This window comes from Dreissena polymorpha, chromosome 5 (genome assembly GCF_020536995.1).
Source record: "Dreissena polymorpha isolate Duluth1 chromosome 5, UMN_Dpol_1.0, whole genome shotgun sequence".
NCBI lineage: Eukaryota > Metazoa > Mollusca > Bivalvia > Myida > Dreissenidae > Dreissena > Dreissena polymorpha.
In genome coordinates this window covers 37,867,155-37,880,623 of record NC_068359.1, presented here as the reverse complement: position 1 = coordinate 37,880,623, position 13,469 = coordinate 37,867,155, and the positions used below count along the sequence as shown (strand labels likewise).

Sequence of the window (13,469 nt, the reverse complement as noted above, 5' to 3'; positions counted from 1 at the left end):
ATTTTATGCGATTTGCTGCCCATACGTTGGTTACAATCACTTTAGGCGTCCTTATAAGTATGATTTATATTTAATAGAATTTTAATAATAAATATGTATATGCAAAAATGCAATTTAGGGCACATGATAAAAGTATGGTCAACGTTTACCAAACAAAAAAAAGAGATACATGTCCATTAATATTATGTAAAACTAACACTTGCTTGTTTTTATTTTACACCAACGTTATGGCGTCGCCGTTGTTTAATTGAATATGAAGAGTGTTCATCGGTTTTCCAATGTCATTGAGACTATTGATTTTGTTGTAATATTTTACAACAAATAGTGTTCAGGTAGAGAAAATAGTCTGAAGGTAATACAAACGTTTTTAACGACCTGCACCAAAATGTTATTCGATAAAATATTGACAACAGCTGTGTAATGCTTGCACTATTTTACGTCTTCCCATTGTACTTATCCGTTATAAAAATTGTTGCTGTTGTTTCTTTGTCAATATCAATAGTTAAACCGTTAAAAGTTCATCATGTACATGTATCTAAGTGATTGTAGCATTTCTTTACATTTTCGTAATAAAGTATTCCTTTTATAAACGTAACGGGTATGAAGTTGTTTGAAAAAAGCGTTTGTTTAAGAAACTGTTTACATACACATTAGCTTAATGCATATCAAAGTTGACGTGCTAAGTAACGAATTAATGTAGGTGGCACGAACAAAATGTGCGAGTGTTTTAAGAGATGAATTGTATATCATGTCAAACCATAATAAAAACATAAAAATGATAAAAGTATATAAACGTTTATTGGATATGTGCTTTAAGCTATATATCATATGCAACAATGAAACCATTATAAAGATCACTGTTCAAGATAGACATACTTATTCCAATCCTTATCTAATTGAGTGTCACATCTTAAACTGAAATATAAAAAACAAAAAAACAATTGACAGTGTGGATGTAGGGACACCATGACCGCGCCTTTTTTTAAAGAGCATTCTAACCGCACTGCATTTTAGAAATAAAAAAGTGTGTCATCCAACATGAATGAACCAGACTTTTTTTCACATGACTGTTCTTGTTCATTTTTTTTTCCAAATACGTCATAGTTGAGAGTAACCCTCTTTTGTGAGTGTTTCCAACTGTTGTTTCTTTTTTTCAAATATCGATTTATTAATGAACAGTATGCTCTCACTGCTTTCAGGTCGAAAAAAACAACAACAGAATATCATAAGTAGTGTCTTTAACTTAAAACATGTCTTCCAATCGAACAATAAATCAACATTATTTGTTTAAGATAGTATACCATTGCTTATCTTAATTTATTTGAATACTGTAACCGCTTTTTTTTCAGAAAGAAACTGAATGCGAATGTATTTGTTTTGCATTGAGTGTTCGAAAAAATATTATTATGATCATTCGTTTGCATTATTTGTAGGATAGTGCTCATTAATATAGGCATAACAAATTTCGTGGAGAATGTATAATATGATGGTTTGGTTAATATGCAGATACAACAACAATATTTGTAGGTTTACGTCTTTAATTCGCTACATAAAATATCCGACCAAAAATGGCGCTCAAGTGCCTACGAGAAACCAAACTACTAGTATTCTAGTTGATCTGGCATTGCCAGTTGGTCGGCACAACGGCTTCATCAGGCATGCACAGATAACCGGAACTCCCATACATGTACACTCTCGGTGACACATTCTGTAGACACGGGGCACACGCACTTTCAAAGTCAGATCATGCATCAATAATCGGAAAAATCACACCGCTTGAAGTGTCTGCTCTCTGTTTGTAAAATCGTACGTTTGTGAAAGTTTTGTTTCTGTTGTAGTTGTTTTAGCGTTTTTAAAGATATTTTCTGTATTGATAAATGAACTTTCAAAGTGATATATAAACTTAATGTAGTCTACTAGACACGACTGGTTTTGATTTATGTATTTTCAAAATAAGTTCCATGACAAATCCTAAAGATATATAGTTATTAACAAACTGTAGCCAGTGGTACCGAACAGTCAATGGACCACTGCAGCACTGAAGGGTTTTCTAGATGAGTAACAGCAGCACTGTCGTCATCATTACAGTGCAAAATTCCGTCACTATCAAAGGTCCTGCGCCATTGCGAGAATCTGAAGATTAATAAAAAAAGAAAGCCCATTTATATATTATGTAACCTATGCATTTATTGTTCGGGTTTTGATCATAACTAATTTCTAAGGATGATAAGTATTCGGCATGTTGTATATAATTGTGAAAACATATGCACATCACGTTAAAAACACTTATTTTACAGGAGCTTTTACCAACAGTGTGTTTATCACATTGAACAATTGCCGTCCCAAAATGTGAAAACCACCGTTAGGTAAAAAAATGAATACTTAACGGGAATTACTCATCCGCTTTAGAATGTGTTTGATTTAAGAGTCGTGGCAATTAAACATAAACCGTGCATAGAAAACGAATGGATTTGGAGGCTAAGTAGATTTGGTTAAAGTGGCATTTGAAGGATATTACTTATCGATTGATTATCAAGTTGGTATGAATTTCCTTCTAAGACTCTCAGCATAATTATAAAGATATAAAATCAGAAATATTTAATTTCATATGGGACTGTAAACCTGATAAATTTAAGCGAAATTAATTATTGCAACCAGTAGGATATGAAGGTATCAGACTAACGGATATAGATTCATTCCTGAATGCAATCAAATGCAGTTGGGTTAAAAGATATTTAGGTAAAACCAATACGAGTAAATGGAAATTATTTTACCAGAAATTTCTTAAAACATATGGTGACTCCTTACTTTTTGAATGTAATATCGACAATAATATCTTAGATGAAATTTTATCCAAAAACATATTTCTATCGAATATTCTATCGGCATGGTGTAAAGTTACTCATAATTTAGAAACCAAAATAAACAGTAAAATCATTCTATGGAACAATAAAGACATAACTACTAACAAAAAATCTTTTTTCTATAAACATTGGTTCGAACGAAACATTAAATATGTAGATCATTGTACGACTACAGAATAAACGACTTCTATTCTTTTGATAACTTATGCTACATATTCGGAATACCTACAAGTAATTTCCTGATGTACTTCACATTGATCAAAAGTATACCCATACATATTAAAGTTGTAACCAATACAAATGCCACACCATGAACTAAAACATTCGTAGAAAACATTATTGCAAAACAAAACAAAACAAACAAAATATTTTACACTCTTCAAATTAAAAACCCTGCCGAAATCTCTAAAGCTCAAACTAAATGGCAAAACCTTCTTGGAGAAAAAATTATAATTGGAAACAAATATTTGTAATGCAATATAAATCAACTACTAATATCACCCTGAAAAACTTTGAGTATAAATACATCCAGAGAATCATAGCTACAAATAAACATCTTTTTAAGTGCAACCTATCCAACACAAATCTATGTGATATGTGTAGTGAACATATTGAAACTATAGAACACCTTTTCTGGGAGTTTAAACAAATCCAATCTCTATGGAATCAATTGACAACCTTTCTAGAGAAACAACAATTTAAGGTTAAACTATCTCTCTGAGACATCAGTTTAGGGGTAAATACCTTGAAAATACAAGAGGTTAATAACGCTGTGAATTACATAATTGTATCACATGCTATACCCTGTTCCCCATGTAATACAACCATTACATATTTTTTTATATTACACACGTGTAATACAACATTTTAAAGCGTGTTCATTGGCTTAGTTTTCGTTTTTTGACCAATCACATTTTGTTATTTTGATGAAATGACGTTGCAATGTCAAATGACGTCACGAAATGTAAAAACAACATTCGGGATATATCATTATGTTTGCGTAAATATTTATTTAATTTGCTCATTTAAAAGCATGTGATAAAAATGATCTGACACTCGTTGTCATATCATACCATATTTTATTAAACTCGTCCGGGAAATTCTTTAGTAAGCTCGCCAAAGGCTCGCTTACTAACAAAATTCCTGAACTCGTTTAATAAAATATGGTATGATATGACAACTCGTGCCAGATCCTGTATATATTAATGAAATATTTTATATTCAGCATGAAATACAGAAAACAAAAACCAACAATTCTGTTTTTCTTTGCAACCAACCAAAAGAAAAATAAATAAATATTAATCTTGTTTTAATCAAAAGGAAACCACAAAAACAAAAAAGTATATATTAGCATATCTTGTATAACATGTTTGAACATTATTGCTGCTACATGGTATCACTTTGTTTTATTGCCATACACATGTATACATTGTATGTCTTTTATTGAATAAAAAAATATTATTTTTTATAAATATTACACATTTTTAAGTGAGATACTGTTCTCGGACTCATTAAAAACAAGTTGAACATTGTAGAGTAACGGTAAATGACATTGAACTTCGCAACTTTTTTGGGACCTTGTGTTTGAAAATGTGGACAACCTTTTCATTTTGCATTAACTAACATTATCATTATTTTATTACTGCTTAATTAATAATAAGCGGGAACAAGCATTTTTTATATACGTTTATATTTCGGAAATGTATGCTGTCATTATGTCCATTTAATACTACACGCGTTGTGCTGTAAGTGTTTATCATACCTTTGTTGCACTTTCCATTATCTGCAGTATAGCCATCATTACACGCGCATACTAGTGTTTTGTTGGTTTGTTGGCCTGATACACAACTTGCGTTTGAAACACACTCCTGTTGGCCTGTGCTGCGTTTTCTTCGTTTTCCAGTCGTTTCTGAAGCACGGTACAAGAACAAATATTTATGAAATATGAGTATGAAAATTCATCAAGTTGTATTTAAGTTAAGCATCGCATTATAACGAAAGAGAAAGGTGACTTTAGCACTATCACGTGCAAACAATCAAGGTATTAAATATAACATACGATATATTCTTAACGAAACGCAATCAAAGCTAAACGAAGAACGAGCAATAATTTGCACTAAGAATTAACATAATTTTATGATGATAATAAACATTTTTCAGTTTTAACAAAGTATAAAACACAGCGTAGCGCAAAATAATGGTCATACATATTTTGTCATACTAAACCACCGATATTAGGATGACAAGTGGTACTCTTACTAGCAGTTATTGTTGTAGTTGTTGGTGCCGAGGAATTTGTTGATGCCGCAGTAGCACTCGGTGTTTGGGAAGTGGTACTCGCCTGGGTTGATCCAGTGGTTGTGATGGTTTGGGCAGTTGTTACGACGGTTGTTGTAGTTTCAATTGTGCATACTTGACCGGCCTCTGAACATGGGTACGAAAAAAATCATAAATAAACAAGAACTCAAATTTCGCAAACTTTATTCAGCAAGTGTTACAAGACAATGATCTTTAAAGGAGGTTTAACCGATATGTTTGTTTTAATGTATCAGTTCATTTCACTGATTAGCATTCCATACAAATACATGTTTAAAACACATGTAATTACGTTGTTCTATTGTTGTATATGGAGGATAAAACAAAAACACTGCCATATAATTAATAAAGACTTACGTATTTGACAGGAACCATTTTCACAAACTGTCATATTATTTGCACACTTTAACGTTGCATCACATCGACCTGAAAGAAAAGATAATCTCAAAAAGAATAATATTCGAAATAGTCTTCTCAATTGTCAAGACGTTCAATTTAAAGGAATAACCTAGCGGCTTTGACTTTCGTATTTATTGCATTCTTCTAATGTTAAGGTGGAAAAAGTTGTATGTGTTTTCCAAATAATAATAATAATAGTAAATACTAGTAATACATAAATGAGACGGAGTTTTACGCGTGGCATGTTATACGTGATATACCTCTAATTTGGTCAAGGCATTAACAAGAAGTTATAATATTGGCTTACGTACTCGGCACATTACATCGCACAACGAAGGAACACCAAATAAATACCACCGCCACCAAGAACGCCGATGAAATCATGTCGCACACCTAAAGAAATAAAACAGCGTTTAGTTCATTCGCAATTAACCAAACCTAAACATCCATTACATGTAATTTCTATTCCGAATTATTAAAAAAATATCTCACTATCAAACACCAGGACGACTTATCTGCGTAATGTCTGGAGATATGACTATTTATAATACGACGTCTCCTTGGTGACCCTTATCAGTTGACAAGGATGTTTACGCAGCTGTGTGTTGGTCTTTTAAAGGGTAATGAAAAGAGTTGTCATCAATAATTTATACCTCACAATATTGCGGTTTTGTTTGCATTAGATTTGTTTGTTCTAAAGAAAAAAGTTTTGGTATAATTTCAATATTAATATATTACAAAAAAATGAAACGATGCACTTGGTGAGAATTTTAGTGATCTTTCAAATAGTAAATACAATTCGGGTTTGCTATTTAGTTTATCAAAACTCATCATCGATAATGTATCAAGCGGATTTTCAAGGTTACAGCACTGCATGGGTCTGACGTTTTCTATTGATTATAAGTGAACATACACGTGAAACAGCCGGTAATAAACATTAAAAAGAGTTATAGAGATCGGAATATTTATCTTTAAAAAATGGAATGAATGAAGGAAAATATTATGGACGTATTTATGGTCGTCTGTCTGTCCGTATTTAGAACTATGTAGGAAGAAGTTCCGTTTCACTGTTAAACGTACACAATTAAACTTTGCCAGTTTCTTACGGTATACGAAGTTGTGCTTTTACGATTTCTTTCCGTCCCACGTTACACATTACAAAAGAAAGACTATACTAATATTGACTTATTTATCAAAAAAATACATCTCTGAAATTTTAACGTGCGATGTGTAATACATAGTATGTTATATTTTGTATTGGCCTTATTCTTAGTATTATAATATGCTAAATAGAATGTTCTATAGCAAAATGACTTTTTAAATATTTCCCTCTGAAATCATAAATTCCAATTCTTGAAGATTTGGTATATGATATTGCAATTAGGTTATTTTTAAACTATGTTCAAATATTGCCCCTGGGGTCAAAAACTAGCTTAACCACAGTGTCAAATATTTCATTGTAACAACTTGCTACATATTACGAAATGCGGCGTTGAGGTATTCGTCGCTATCGTGGCAAGGTCAACTCAACCGATTATCGGAGTCGGCGTAATGCTATTTCTTAGGTTTGTGTGCTACAACTGCAATCAACTGAATGAGGTCTATTGAAACTGGTGTTTGGGTCATCTTGACTTTTACATTGACCTACTTTTGGAATAAGACTTATCCAGAAGGTCAAAAGTATTGGTTTAACGAAATAGACGTTAGAAAAGTCTGTAAGAGTATGCAAATTAAACTCACCACAATTTTCTTTTTCACTCATAATATCCCATCATATGCAGATATGCTGACATTTAACCATTAAACATCTCAATGATATTTAATCCTGAAAAGTATGCTATACTTAAAAAGTAAGATAATGCCATTTTTGTATTTGGTTCCAAATGGCTCTTTGTTCCTAATTTTAGCAGCAAAAAGAAACAGTATTTTCAATTCATTTGATTAAGACTGCCCAAAGCTTGACAGTACATGGTTAATGAATTTCTTTTTAGGCTATATAATTTCGAAAAATATTTCTTCTCTTAAATTCGTAACACAAGTGAGCGATTTAGTGCCATCTTTACCCTCTTATCTGAAATTATAGTTTTCAAATTTTTGTTTACATAAGTTTACCTCTAGCTTTAAATGATATTCCATTTCAGGGTGATTTTATCAGATAAATGTTGTAATATGAAAAGCGGAAGAAATGTTTCGGACAACTTTATTATGCAAATATTGATAAATCATTTATAAGATGATGCAAGATTGTGTAGGATTTGTCATACATTCTTCGTTCAAGGTGCTTTTTTTCAATAAATATTGCTGAATGTATCTGAGTCACTTCCTTTTAAGGCTTTTTTTCTTAATGATATGCTTTTATTTGATATCAACAGGCTGCACTGATAAAGAAGTATAGTCTATGGTTATGTTAACACAATGTTTATTTTCCTGCATAACAATTAAAGCGTCGTTTTGTCATTTTCACACGTAGACGACTTTTATTTTGAAAAGAATGAACACGAAAGATAGTTGAACCTATTGCTTTATTTTCCCTCTGAAAACTCAGGTGAACATGAGCGTGCAACAACGCCATTTCTCTAAATTAACTTTATATTTTTAATTTAAGATACATGCATGTTTTAGTTATAATTATATGTGGTCACCAACAAGGAGCCATATTTTTTTCCGAAATAAAATAATTATGTTCGTTTCACAAAGTTTATCATTTTTTCTGCATAGTCATTTTATGATTTTTGAATCTTATTATCAATTAGTAACGTTTTGTATTGACAAAAAAAATCGAAAACGAATTAAAGATCATTTGCTTTATTTTCTATCCCCAACTAATTTCTGTGAAACATTTTATAAATATCAAGAATAATACTTCAAAAACCCAACAATGATTATAATAAATTGGTGATCTTATTGCGTTCGGATCTGAAGTGGTGACTAAGCCGTCGTCACATGATGTTTTTTTATATTTGCATAAAAAAATCCCCGGCGTATTATGGCCTTGAAAAAAAAACCTTATAGTCAAGCAATCCTTTATAAACACCGTCGATAGACGACCTATACATTATCAATTTATAGTACTTTTTTGCGACGGGAAAAAACAGACAAGATAGGCGATAAGTACATAGGTTTAGTTTGAGTGTTTGTCGTAGCAAACATTTCGCAAACTTGTCCGTATGTGATAAGCAACTTATTGCACGTACACAAATGAACTGTACCTCACGTCCTTTTAATCTATATAAACATATTGGTTTCGATTAAACATTGTTTTTATTTTTAGAATGATATATCAGTAAAATCGTGGCGCACGTATGGATTTTTACATCAGGACTGCATGGAAAAAAAATGTTATTCATATTTTGACTATTTAAAAATTATGTGGACTTTCCTATTCATCCCAGTGTCATTGTACGCGTCCTGATACTTGTAATCTTTCTTTGTTATAAATAAAAATATCAAAAGCAATTTTTTCATAACTTTTGTATTGCGGCAGGTTAAAGGCAAAAACACCATTTGTAGTCGATTTTAGGTCATATATATGTTACAAGCAATATAATTCAGTTTCTCTTGCGACATAACGCAAAAAACACCATGTTGTTGTTGATATTGTTTAGAATGTTTATTATACGTTATTATTTTCTTTCCGCTGTGTTGTATTAGTTGCATGGTTATTTGCGCTTGAGCTTAGGCAAATTTCGGATTTGGATAAGTTATAGGGCATTGCACATGTGCAGTTTGTGTCGCAAACTAGTCTCACCGTTTTCTGTGTACCAAAACAAAACTTTATAAGGGAGTTTTTTATGTACAATGCAGAAAAGAAAGCGACAGTTTTGTGTATGTCAACCTTTTGTGGCAGAGTTATATGACGTAGAACATAGGGCATTTATTCAAATAACGTGTAGCTTTTTGTCTTTTGTAAGTGATCAATGTAATAAAGCAAACAAGACAATTTTAAGATTGAATTTAATAATAAATTCAAAATAAATAATAAATAAATAAATAGCTGGGGCCTGCTTGAAAAGAGGGGACATTTTAATTTTTCAATGAGTGTTAATTTTATTGAAAATTGCTAGCGGTAAATGTTTTATTTACTTACAAATACTGTACAGATTAATGCTGGTAAGTTTTCTCAGAAAAAATAATGTTTCAGGATAATTTAACGATGTTCTCATTCAGCGACCTTCCAAATGTGTATGTCCCCAATTTCATTTGATTTTGTTCAGCTCAACAAAAATTATCTAGCACTCGTGAACTCCAGATGCATAAATTACAGGATCACGTGACTTTATGGGGTTCACAAATGGATGTAAATCAACGTAAACTGGTGCTTTTTTCAACTTTTTAAAACATGTTTTCTGAAGAATTTCAACTAGTGCAATAAATACAATTTTCTGTGCGGCTGATGGCAATTTGAAACACATCAGAAAGAATAATGTATTTAATAAACCTGTGTTCTTCGCCAAAAATTGTATATGTAAAAAAGTCCTTTACACGGTTATGCTGCAAGCAACGTGAAATTGTGTCACCGCTTTTAGACGTATTCGATAATGTATTCTTAAAGCGTAAGATACCGGCACATACTGCAAGAAAACTTGTCATAAAAGTTTTTCAATAACTTGAGATATTTGAAAAAATAAAGTTCTTAACGGTGTGTTTTCATTCTGTCCAGCCCGTGTGTAAACCCTTGTCAACCCCATCGATTTTGCATTCTGAATATTATGCATTGATCGTTTCCTATATTTGCATTCAGTTCTGCTTGTGCACGTTTACACTGTTTATTCAGACCGTAACAGTAAATTTACAGTAAACTGAGTGAGGTTCGCTTCAATATTTGAAGGGGACATTCTTATCAGACGAATGGTTTGTTTAATTTGCGTCGACACACACATTCGTCCTTTAGGAATTGTAAAAAATAATTCAATACATCATCTAAATATATATTTTTTGCGATTGTTATCCTTTCAATTATTTTTGTTTTCGGTTCATATGTGTTTGTTTTTATTTTGTTAAACTCTGATCAAGGTCTTCAACGATATTTTAAAAATGATTTTCAAGTGCTAAGCTGACCTAAGGTGACATTCGTAAAGCCGTTGAAAAATTATCATTATAACTCACCTTGTATCATTTTGGTATTCGTTCTAACGTTCTAATAAAAAATCTTTGAGTGTGACATCGTACATTTTTATTTTTTTTTAGTTTTGTGTTAAGTGAGTAGTTTCATTACTGAAGCATATTATGCTATACGTTTCGAAGAGTGTACGTAAACTAAAGCAGCACATTTTAAGATTTCTGCAAGTGTTTTATTGTTTTGATCTTCATATAATTTGAACGTAGATCGATAATTAAGTGTAAGTATATTTAACGTATTTACCTTAACTGATAACACATTTTGGATGAACACATTTTTATACAAAAATAAATATTAAGAAACGTTTATATATCGCAACCAAAAGTATATTATTTTGTATGAATGTTGACTACATGTAGTATTTAATATCGTTCGAACCAGGTGAAGTTTTCAATGTCAAATTTAGGCAAAATTTCACACTTAGGAACATATCTATATCATTCATCGGGAGCTTGTAATAAATATTTCACCAATATTTCACCACCATGAAACGGCGTGCTATGTGCTAGACCTTCAAGATCGAAGATCAAGATCACACCATGTTTAAATGTAGGTATACTACCCTTGTTCGGACTGTAAATTTATTTCCCTTAAGGACATTTTTTTAAATGATTGCCACACCTTTTCGAATGTGAGGACGACATATCGCTCGGCAAATTCATGTCCTTAATTTCCAATGTCAAGATCATATCATATTATCCCACTGTTGCCTGTGGTACCGTCTGGGACATACCGACCAGCTTCCTCAAGGCGTCTCAATTCTTGGCAAATCACTATCGTTGTGGGTTCCAGATGAGAGTTTTTCTTGTCGTATTTGAACTTTTCATTCAAACGACATATCATCCTAAACAGGTATGGAGATTTTGTCTAAACATCACATAAATAATCAATGGATAACCATATTTCAATGTGCTGAAATCTGTCCAATTGGTTAAATATTTTAGTAATTAGGACTGATTGAGATAAAAAAAAAAATTACACTTACAATATCCTCTATCAATGTAAAAATGTAAAGTAGTCGTCTGTATGGTCTGCCCTTAGGATGTAAATGTGCCGCCTAAACGGGTATGCATTTACTTGAATTAAAATAAATTTATCTGAAACGTTTCAAAATATATAAACCTAACGTATGAAAATATTGTTACACTTATAACAGTCGCTGAATAAAATGTGAGTACAAATGAAATTTGCGACATAATCGTGTATTTGTGCCATTTTTTGTTTAAATATATGCATTCATTCAAAGGAAATATTATCGATTTGAAGGAATATACCTCTTACAATTTTTGCCCGAATAGATTGGACAGTGACCTCCCTTTTGTGTTTCACCGCAAAAGGATTGTTTTTTTAAATAACCAAAAAGTATACGCGTTTGAAAATAAATTGATTAAAAAATACAATTACGTTGTTTGCCGGTAAATTGTTTTCGACTTGAACATATATAAAACATTAACCGGCAAGCGTCGTGAAATCGTGTGCTTTATGAGGAAAACGGATATGTAAACATTGAGCGCAATATTCACGTGCAAACTATCCTGAAAAATGACATGGGTAAAAGTAGTAACGAAATGATTATCAGACACATGCGCATATTGCACGTATCGTTTTGTTTATGTTTGTTATTTGTTTCAACTGTACATGTTTTATTTTGGAATATATTAGTGATGGCACTGTGAACATTTCCTACAAATGATATGGTCCTGTTTATCATTTTGCTATCGGTGTAATGTGAAACTCAACAGTGTATTCCCTATCAAGGTGTATTTATTTCGTTTGAAATTATATTATAACATTATCACGAAAATACGATAACATGTTTACTCCTTATATTGTAAATTGATCTTTCTTCGTAATGATTATATTTTTGTTTGTATTTACTTCATGCTGTTATTGTATACGAGTGTAAATGACGATGCGCTTGACATGCTTAAGTCTGAATAAACGATTCTGTTCTGTTCTGTATTTAGACACAGACTGTACAAACAGTCCTTTTTCCCATTCAATAGTGTTTAGGTTTTTCTGTTCCGTTGGCGAATACTAGTAAATCATATACTTGCAAATGGACAACAGAAATTTCTTATTGCGCCTATGCGAGAGTTTTCATCATACAGAAATTTATACCAGTTCGTGCTCGCACGAATGTTTTAAAATAACTAACAACGTCCTTATGAGTGTTATTTAGATTTGTTAAACATTCTGTTAATAGTTGTGTTATGACGAGAAAGTGGCAATTGGATAAACAATGCATGTACATGTATATAAATATGTTTAGAGTTCGGCAAGCACAAAATAGATACATAGACATTAATATTGTAAACAACTAACGCTTGCTTGTTACAATAAAAAATCTATGGCACCACCATTGTATCATATATACAGACATTTTATTGGTTTGCTAATGTTTGTCAGACCATTGATTTTTTTGTAATCTTTAACATCAAATAGTGATAAGAAAGCGAAACAATTCGATGGCAACTCTTAATACATCAGTTTCATATGGTCTACACGAAATTGTTATTTGAGATGAAGTTGGCGACAGCTGTTTTCTAAGCGTACTATTTTACTTATCTGTAATAATTATTGTTGTTTTTTGTTTATATAAATATTACTATTGTATTTACATTTAACTGTTCGCCATGAATGCGTGCGTCTGCTTGATTGTTAAGATATATAATTGATTCACACTTTAGAGACCAAATACAAACAAACATAGAGGGTACGAAGTTGTTTGGAAAATACGTTTGTTTTAGAGGCTGTAAAAATGTATGTTC

General features: G+C 31.7%; 1 protein-coding gene across 4 annotated transcripts in view; it reads right to left on the bottom strand.

The window, feature by feature from the left end:
* LOC127881615 (uncharacterized) overlaps positions 1-13,469 on the bottom strand; it is a 136,491-nt gene that overhangs the window by 15,097 nt on the left and 107,925 nt on the right. For 2 of the 4 annotated variants that reach the window (XM_052429648.1, XM_052429657.1), the window contains one exon: positions 780-2,133. The exons of the other annotated variants lie outside the window; for them this stretch is intronic. The gene's annotated coding sequence lies outside the window, so the exon portion shown is untranslated. Of the gene's footprint in view, positions 1-779; positions 2,134-13,469 lie in introns of those variants that run through there. 4 annotated transcript variants of the gene reach the window in all.